The following is a 10,244-nucleotide window of genomic DNA, read 5'->3' as shown; positions in this document are numbered from 1 at the left end:
TGGAGCTCTGTGCATTGTGTTTTAAGGCTTACAAGCAGCAGGTATTGTATTCAAAAAAGGCAAGCATTGTTTGCACCAAAGGTACCTGTGCTTACAGTGGTTGGATAAAACTACTGTCAATATGCTTTTGCTTTGTGTGATTGGTCAAAAAACTTTGAAAGTAAGTTGTAAAATTAAGTTCTTGGTCTGCTGCCTGGGATGTGAGCTGCTGGCATCTTCCCATTGTCATCACCATGTAATGAGACTGATGCTGGAAAAGAAAACAGCTCAAGGCAGTTCCTCAGCAGTCCCGTCCCGTTTGTGATTTGTACACAGAGCCCGGCCGACGACAGAGCCCTGCTCGCTCTCTGGGCTCAATTACCCACATCAAACGCGGACTTACAGCACAGAGCGTGAGATGAAGGACTACATTTTGTTCATCACGAAAAAGAGACCAGTGTGTTACAAGAGTTGTCTGCTGACTATTTCTGTACTACTTCATGAGATAGGAGCTACAAGGATACCAGGGAAGGAGTTGCAGGAGCCCACACATAGTCCCACCCAGCAAATGGTACAAACAGATAACTAACAGAAATAACGACCAGGGAAAGGCTGGGGAAAGGGCAGGGGCAGATTAACACCCAGCAGGGAAACCTTTCCCGCTGACAAATGGTACAAGCAGATAACTCACAGAGATAACGACCAGGGAAAAGCTGGGGAAGGGGCAGGGGCAGATAAACAGTCTGCAAGGCAGGATATTTCCTTGCTTAAGCTTGATAGGACACAGTTTGCAAGGCAGGACATTTGCTTGCTTAAGCTTGATAGGGCACATATTGCGTTAATCATAAGATTTTGGTAATTTTCCACGGAGAAGTCACCAAATAAAGACATAGGGTGAAGAAGACGCAGCTGAGGAAGACCCCGCAGCCTTTTATCACCGACCACCAGGAGACAGAAGGATGACCCCCTAGCAACAACCAGCGCAGGCGCAGAGAACTCTGAGATAACATGGACTCCTGAAGGATGGAGAGGATAAAAGGACTGAATCAGAAACTAGTTGGGGCGGCAGTAGGTGGAGCGGAGACTCCCCTGTCGCCCAGCGCTGAGCCTTTGCTTACGTAGTATAATTGCTTCAATAATTAATAAATTCTTTGATTGGAAATTGCTCGTTTTGAGTCAATTTTATAACAATTTGGTGCCGCGACTCGGATGAGAGTTTGGATCGGGTAAGATCTACCCAGAGTGGGGGGCGCCTCATCCTGTGCTTTCCGGGTGGCCCCTCTGGGAAGACCTCCGCCACTCTCACCGACGACCCTAAAATATATACTAGTAAGCAAACGGGACAAATTATACCGGTGAACCCCTTAATAATCTGTGCACGGAGTCCGGACGAAGACGCAGGACGCGTAAGTATAAAAGGGAATCCGTTCGGGCGGGGTTGGGATCCCGGAGTGTGGCGGTGGACAAGTGTGAATGAGAGGAGGGCCGGCAGCCGGACTCTCCAAGTGAGTGTGGACCCTCGAGTAGTGCGGTTCCCGCAGACCCGCGAGGGCTCGGGCCACGAAAAAGGGGAAGTGAAAGGAATTTGAGAGTGAAAGAAGGCACTCCGGACGAATGGGGCAGGGGAAAAGCAAGACCCCAACCCAAGTCAAACTCCCCCCCATTCCAAGGGACAGTCCCCCTAGGATTTATGCTTAGTAATTGGAAGCATTACCCGGGGACCGAGACTAAGGATAGGGCCAGAATGATACATTATTGCATGGAAGTATGGGGTGGGAAAGAGATTTCCAAAAAAGTTTTTTGGCCCGTGTTTGGATCATCTGAAGACTGGGTTCAACAGGACTTGAACCTATGGGTAAATTCTAAAGAGCCCTTCTCGCAAGAGGAGAGCGATTATGCCAAAATATGGGTAGCAAGACCCGAAGTGTATGTTTTCCAATTAAGAGAAGGGAAAGGGGATCCGGACAAAAAGGGGAAAAGGGACAATCATTTGGGTGACTTAATTATAGCACCGCCCCCATATGTCCCACCGCTAGCACCCAATGCCCCACCACCTCCACAACCACCTGCACCAAACAATGATGAAGAGGGTAACCAAGGGGAGGTTAACCAAACCGGTTACCAAGGCCCGATTACAAGGAGCCGCAGTAGGATGGAGATGGGGCTATTCCCTCTACGGGAGATGCCCATGGGTGGACCACAGGCGGGTATAGGATTTATTACTGTCCCCTTGAGTTCGGCAGATGTACGAGACTTTAAGAAGGACATGGGACATTTATTAGAGGACCCTTTTGGGGTAGCCGAGAGGGTCGACCAGTTCTTAGGATCAAACATCTATACCTGGGAAGAAATGCAGTCCATTTTGGGCATTCTGTTCTCTACTGAAGAACGGAATATGATAAGAAGGGAAGGAATGCGTATTTGGGACACGCAGCATGTCCAAGGCCCGGCTGCGGACACTAAATGGCCCCTACAGAACCCCCATTGGGACCACCAAAATGCGGCACATAGAACACATATGCAGGATTTAAGGACCATAATTATTCAAGGGATTAGGGACTCAGTCCCGAGGGGGCAAAATATAGATCGGGCATTCAATGATAGGCAAAAGAAGGACGAGTCGCCTACGGAATGGCTCGAGAGATTACGGAGGAACTTACGATTGTACTCCGGAATGGACCCCGATAGCCAAACTTTACAGTCAATGCTGAAAGTTCATTTCGTTTTAAAATCGTGGGACGACATAAAGAAGAAAATCCAGAAGTTAGAGGACTGGCAGGACAGGGGGCTGGATGAACTGCTTAGGGAGGCACAGAAAGTATATGTCCATAGGGACGACGAAAGAGACCGCAGACAAGTAAAGTTGATGGTCGCAGCAACAGGTGGGGGGAGGTACCAAAGAGAAGGGTGAAAGGGAGGTTCGAATGAACAAAAAGAGAGAAGTATAGGGGAGTCAGAAGGGGTGAAGGTGTGTTTTTATTGCGGAAAAAAAGGACATTTTAAGTGAGAATGTAGAGTCCGAATCAGAGACGAGAAGCAGTTCCAAATGGACTAGGGGGGTCAGGGGCTCTATTTGGTGGGGACCCGGAAAAATCATAAAGAGCCCTTGATAAAACTTAAAGTGGGTCCCCACAACCAAGAAATGGAATTTTTGGTAGATACGGGGGCAGAAAGATCCACGGTACAGAACCTACCAAAAGGATGTACCATCTCTAAAGAAACTGCCACTGTCATAGGGGCGAAAGGGGAACCTTTTGAAGTACAAATCATAAAAAATGTGACTATAGAATCAGGATCCAAAATAAGGATGGGAAATCTATTATTGGTACCCGAGTCAGATTATAATCTGCTCGGGCGAGACATGATTATAGAATTAGGGATTAGTATAGGTGTAGATAATAAGGAATTAAAAATTAAATTATGCCCTTTAAGGGTAGAAGATGAAAAGCAAATTAACCCCGAAGTCTGGTACACGCCTGAGAGCGTGGGACAGCTAAAAATCACTCCATTTTTGGTAACTATCAAAAATCCGGATGTCCCCGTCCGAATTAAGCAATACCCATTATCCCCAGAAGGGAGATGAGGATTAAAACCAGAAATAGAAAGGTTGTTGAATAATGGATTGTTAGAACCCTGTATGTCTCCCTTCAATACTCCCATCCTACCAGTTAAAAAGCCAAACGGCACCTATCGATTGGTGTATGATTTAAGGGAAATAAACAAGCGAACTGTAGCCCGGTTCCCGGTGGTGGCAAATCCTTATACCCTCTTGACTAAACTGGGGCCTGAGAATTTATGGTACAGTGTTATAGATCTCAAAGATGCTTTTTGGGCATGCCCTTTGGCTAAAGAAAGCCGGGATTATTTTGCATTTGAATGGGAAGACCCCGATACGGGAAGGAGACAACAATTAAGATGGACGGTACTCCCTCAAGGATTCACTGAGTCCCCTAATCTCTTCGGGCAGGCTTTAGAGCAAATTTTACAGGATTACCAAGCGGGGCCAGGGGTTACATTAATCCAATATGTAGATGATCTACTCCTGGCGGGGCAGCAGGAAGAGAATGTACGGAAAGAAAGTATTAAGTTATTGAACTTTTTAGGATTAAAGGGATTGAAAGTCTCCAAGGCACAACTACAATTTGTCGAAGAAGAAGTAAAATACCTAGGCCATTATCTAAAGAAAGGAGAGAAGAGAATAGATCCTGAACGAATACAGGCGATTTTAGCATTACCAATTCCAAGAAATAAGAGACAAATCAGGCAAATACTTGGACTAACTGGTTATTGTCGTCAATGGATTGAAAATTACAGTAGTAAGGCGACTTTCTTGTATCAGAAACTTACTCAAGAGGGACTCCTAAAATGGGATCAGGAGGACACCGAAAGGCTGCAAGAGCTTAAAGAAAGCCTAATCCATGCCCCGGTATTAAGTTTACCTAATACTAATAGACCCTTCTTTTTGTTCATAAACGTAGACAAGGGGGTCGCATATGGGGTCCTTACTCAAGAATGGGCAGAGAAAAGGAAACCGGTGGCTTATCTATCAAAGATCTTGGACCCAGTAAGCAGAGGATGGCCCACGTGCTTACAAGCAATTGTAGGATGTGCTCTTTTGGTAGAAGAAGCCCGGAAAATTACATTTAATAGCAGCCTGAAAGTGCTGTCCCCCCATAACATACGGGGAGTCTTACAGCAAAAGGCTGAAAAATGGATCTCAGACGCAAGGCTTCTAAAATATGAAGGAATATTAATTGAGGCTCCAAATTTAACTCTAGAAACTACTAATATCCAAAATCCAGCTTCCTTCTTATATGGAGGACCAGAAGAAGCACTAACACATGATTGTATAGTGACTATAGAAGAACAAACAAAAATCAGACCAGATTTGGAAGAAGAGGAATTGGAAAAAGGAGAAAGACTGTTTGTGGATGGATCCTCCAGAGTAGTTGAGGGAAGGAGAAAATCAGGATATGCTATCATAAGGGGACCCAACCTGGAAGTGATAGAATCGGGACCCCTTAGTGGATCCTGGTCCGCCCAAGCATGTGAACTATATGCTGTACTACGAGCCCTGGAATGGTTAACAGGAAAAGATGGGACTATTTTTACGGACTCAAAATATAGCTATGGGGTAGTCCATACATTTGGCAAAATATGGGAGGAAAGAGGACTAATAAATTCACAAGGGAAAGATTTAGTTCACTGTAAATTAATATTAGATGTACTCAGTGCCCTACGAAAACCCCGAAAAATAGCTATAGTTCACCTGAAAGGTCACCAAAAAGGACTGGATTTGAGAAGTAGGGGAAATAATACAGCTGACCAGGAGGCTAAACGGGCTGCCCTGAGACTCCTCACTTTGCAGGAAAACATAAAACACTCCCAAATGCCAGAACCTGACCCCGACATCAAGTTTAATAAAGAGGAAGAGAATAAAATACAAAAACTAGGAGCTAAAAGGGATGCACAAGGAGCATGGAAATTAGCAGATGGCAGAGAAATAATACCCAGAGCATTGGCACATAGATTACTGACTAAGATACATCAAAAAACACATTGGGGATCACAGGGACTGGTAGATTATTTTGCTGCAAAGTATGTGAGTGTGGGAATCTGGGACATTGCCAAACAAGTAACCAGAGGATGCCTAATTTGCTTACAAGTAAATAGAAAAAATTTGAGAAAATTACCGGAGGGAGGCCGACCGCTAGCGAAAAGGCCTTTCTCCCACATTCAGATAGATTTCACCGAGCTCCCCAAAGTAGGGAGAACCAAATATTTATTGGTCTTGGTGGACCACCTAAGACCACATTTTGTGGAAGCCTTCCCAACCGTAAGAGAAACAGCCAAAGTAGTTACGAAAATATTGATGGAAGAGATAATCCCGAGATATGGGGTCCCAGAAGTCATTGACTCAGATAGAGGGCTGCATTTTATTTCCCAAGTTACCCAAAACTTAGCAACAGCTCTGGGCATACGGTGGGAACAACATGCCCCCTGGCATCCCCAGAGCTCTGGACGAGTTGAACGAATGAATGGGGAAATAAAAAAGCAATTGACCAAACTGGTAGCAGAAACCAATTTGACCTGGGTTAAATGTATTCCTCTAGCCTTGCTAAATATAAGAACAAGACCTAGAGCTGATTTAGGGGTATCACCCTTTGAAATGATGTATGGGATGCCGTATAACCTAGAAAATCCTAACGAACATCCTGTCATTAATGACACATGTACACAAAAATATTTGGTGGAATTGACAAAGTACAGAAAGGCATTATGGGAAAAAGGTATGTTAGCACAACGACCTCCTTTAGATTTTATCTTACACCAGGTACAGCCAGGAGATTGGGTGCTCGTGAAAAGCTGGAAAGAAAACCCCTTGACTCCAAGGTGGGAAGGACCGTTCCAAGTACTCCTCACCACAGAAGCAGCCATACGAACCGCTGAAAAAGGATGGACTCATGCTAGTCGCATAAAAGGACCGGTGAAACCCCCTCACAGCTGGGAGGTTTGCAGTCTCCTGGGAGAAACCAAATTAAAGCTGAAACGAACTGATAAATGATTTGGATAGTAATCTGGGTTGGAGATAACCATTATCTCCAAACCCAGCTAATAGGGAATCGGGAGGCTCTTGGATATTGCAAACTCTTAGAGGACGAGTTAAGAAAGCCCTACTTTAAGTCCCCGAGATTAGAACATAAAGGGCACCCATGGTGGAAGGGGGAAAAAGCACAAAACAAAGATATAAGGTTAAAGTGTAACTGGTTAGATTGTGACTGTCACCCCCTTGTATGCTTTTCCTGTAAATTGTGTCACGAACCTTGGTGGTCTCATTGTCGGAGTGGTAGAACACCTAGGGGAATTTGCACGCCGTGCTATGAGAAAGAGAGGAGACTAACTTCTATCATTCTTAGTAGCAGAGTTGCTACGGGGGAGGTAAAGCTTGGATCTGACGAGTGGTGGGAAACCTTTTCCAAAGGGGTAAATCCTGATCGGTTCTGCTACCACCCTAACGAACCGATCCCCTTTCTCCTGGACATCCTGGAAGTGGTGTGTCAGAAGAAAGCCCCCAATTTGTGGCGTGACCTCTCATTAATAAAAGCTAATAACTGGGCCGCCAGTGCTAAAAAGTGGAAACGGGAGGTTTATCCGGCTCCTGAAGAATACCTCTGCTGCCGAGAAGATGGTAAACCCTGAGGCTCGCAGCAACCGAGTCGTCGGGCGAGGCAGAGAGGTAATAACCAGTGGAGTCCGTCGGAAGCCTCGACCCCCATATGGGATGTCCAGGAAATGTTGGCCATCCTGCCCCAGGATTGGTAACCCACCACTGGGGAAACCAAAGGTAAAATTTAACCTGAGCTCCGACAATGACAGCCCCAAATTACAAGCCTTAATTCTTTTCTGGTGCATTGTAACAAGTTCAGGGGCAGAAGGGTATTCACATCAACCCTTCAAATGGTCACTGATTAGATGGGAAGACCAGTATGTTATCCAGACCAAAATCACGTCTGGCGCACCCAGCTTTTTATGTACTTTGTGTGATTTAATACCTGTAAATCCATGTTTAAATCAGTTTGGATATTATTTTTGTCCAAGCTCAAACCCGGGAAAAGGGTATTGTAACTATCCAGGACACTTTTACTGTGCTTATTGGGACTGTGCATCAGTAAGCTCCTTTGGGGGGAACGAGGACGGGTTTATCAGAACTGGATGGGGTCCATACGAGTGTACACAGCCCACTTCCACATATACCCAGAAAGAAGGAGGGTTAGATGGAACATGCAATATGATTTACATTAATGTGACAAAACCACATGACCAAGTCTGGTTATTAGGGAAAATGTGGGGAGCCCGATTATGGGAACCAGGGACAGACAGAGGGGGGCACTTTATAATCCAAAAGACAACCGTGCCACACAACCCCGAACCAATTGGACCAAACCAGGCGATAGCTGGAGAACTAACGCTAGGAGAAAATAATGGAAATGAATCAGAAACAGCCCCAACCACTAGTCTTCCAGAAATGTATAAGCAAAACTTTACTAATTCGACCCGAGGACCTGAAAACCCGGGAGAAGGGGACTTGTGGAAAATATTACAGGCCACTTTCCTAGTCCTGAATGAGACCCATCCAAATCTAACTGAGGAATGTTGGCTGTGTTACACCATAAACCCCCCGTTCTATGAAGCCATAGGGGTAACAGCAAAAAGCAGACGAGTAAATGGGACCAACCCAGCTAGGTGCCTATGGAAAAAAGAAGGAGAAGAATCGAGAGGGATAACCTTGGCAAGGGTAACGGGGAGAGGAAGATGTATAGGACGAGTACCAGTGGAAAAACGACATCTATGTCAGGTTATGGGGAATTTGAGTGACCCTAAGAAACCTGCCAGCTGGATACTGCCAGCAGCAAATACTAAATGGGTCTGTAACATTCTCGGAGTCACCCCATGTATAAATATAGACCGATTTAATGAATCCAGTGACTTTTGTATTCAAGTATTGATCGTACCCAGAGTCCTTTACCACCCCGTAGAGTACGTTTATGAACAATATCAAAATATAGGACCCCACATAGTGAAACGGGAAATATTCACAACCTTCACTGTGGCAATGTTACTAGGAATAGGTGCAGACGGGACAGGAACAGGAATAGCCTCACTCATACAGCAACACCGAGGATTCCAAGAACTAAGAGCCTCTGTAGATGAAGACCTCAGGAGGATTGAAACCTCCATCAAAGACCTCACAGAATCATTAGATTCCCTAGCAGAGGTAGCCTTACAAAATCGAAAGGGGTTAAATCTATTATTCCTGCAACAAGGAGGACTATGTGCTGCTTTAAGAGAAGAATGCTGCACATATGTAAACAAGAGCGGAATTATACGGGACTCAATGGCAAAACTAAGGGAGGGGCTAGAAAGAAGACAAAGAGAAAGGGAAAAACACCAAAGCTGGTATGAATCTTGGTTTAACTATTCTCCTTGGCTTACAACTTTATTATCAACGATAGCGGGTCCACTACTTCTCTTACTATTGGGACTCACGTTTGGCCCTTGTATTTTTAATAAATTGATTAGCATTGTAAAAGGCAGATTAGAAGCTGCTCACCTTATGCTCATACGAGCAAAATACGAAACCTTGAAGATGGATGATCCAGAAGAATCTCTGGAGCTCAGCAAAAGGGAATTAGAGCGTTTTGACGAACAAAATTGAGTATCAAAACAAAGGGGGGATTGAGATGAGGGATTACATTTTGTTCGTCATGAAAAAGAGACCAGTGTGTTACAAGAGTTGTCTGCTGACTATTTCTGTACTACTTCATGAGATATGAGCTACAAGGATACCAGGGAAGGGGTTGCAGGAGCCCACACATAGTCCCACCCAGCAAATGGTACAAACAGATAACTCACAGAAATAACGGCCAGGGAAAAGCTGGGGAAGGGGCAGGGGCAGATAAACAGTCTGCAAGGCAGGATATTTGCTTGCTTGATAGGGCACATATTGCGTTAATCATAAGATTTTGGTAATTTTCCACGGAGAAGTCACCAAATAAAGACATAGGGTGAAGAAGACGCAGCTGAGGAAGACTCCGCAGCCTTTTATCACTGACCACCAGGAGACAGAAGGATGACCCTCTAGCAACAACCAGCGCAGGCACAGAGAACTCCGAGATAACATGGACTCCTGAAGGATGGAGAGGATAAAAGGACTGAATCAGAAACTAGTTGGGGCGGCAGTAGGTGGAGCGGAGACTCCCCTGTCGCCCAGCGCTGAGCCTTTGCTTACGTAGTATAAGTGCTTCAATAATTAATAAATTCTTTGATTGGAAATTACTCATTTTGAGTCAATTTTATAACATTACCCACATCAAACACGGACTTACAGCACAGAGCGGATGCTCGAGAAGATGATTCCCTTCAGTTTTGATGGAAAACAACAACAAAAGTCTTTGTAATTCAAACCGAAGATGTCTGTGCATATGCCACTCCAGGCATACACACAGAAACGAGTCCAGTGCAGGAGCCGTCCCGGCCCACGCAGGGGCAGGTGTGTGTGTGCTCCAGGCCGGGGCTGTGCCGGGGCAAGGGGCAGGTGTGTGTGTGCTCCAGGCCGGGGCTGTGCCGGGGCAAGGGGCAGGTGTGTGTGTGCTCCAGGCCGGGGCTCTGCCGGGGCAAGGGGCAGGTGTGTGTGTGCTCCAGCCCGGGGCTCTGCCGGGCACTCCCCGGGCCCAGCACTGTCCCCGTGTCCCCGGGGAAGGGCC

The sequence above is a fragment of the Agelaius phoeniceus genome, chromosome 34 (assembly GCF_051311805.1).
Source record: "Agelaius phoeniceus isolate bAgePho1 chromosome 34, bAgePho1.hap1, whole genome shotgun sequence".
NCBI classification, from domain to species: domain Eukaryota; kingdom Metazoa; phylum Chordata; class Aves; order Passeriformes; family Icteridae; genus Agelaius; species Agelaius phoeniceus.
Note: the sequence above shows the minus strand (reverse complement) of the source record.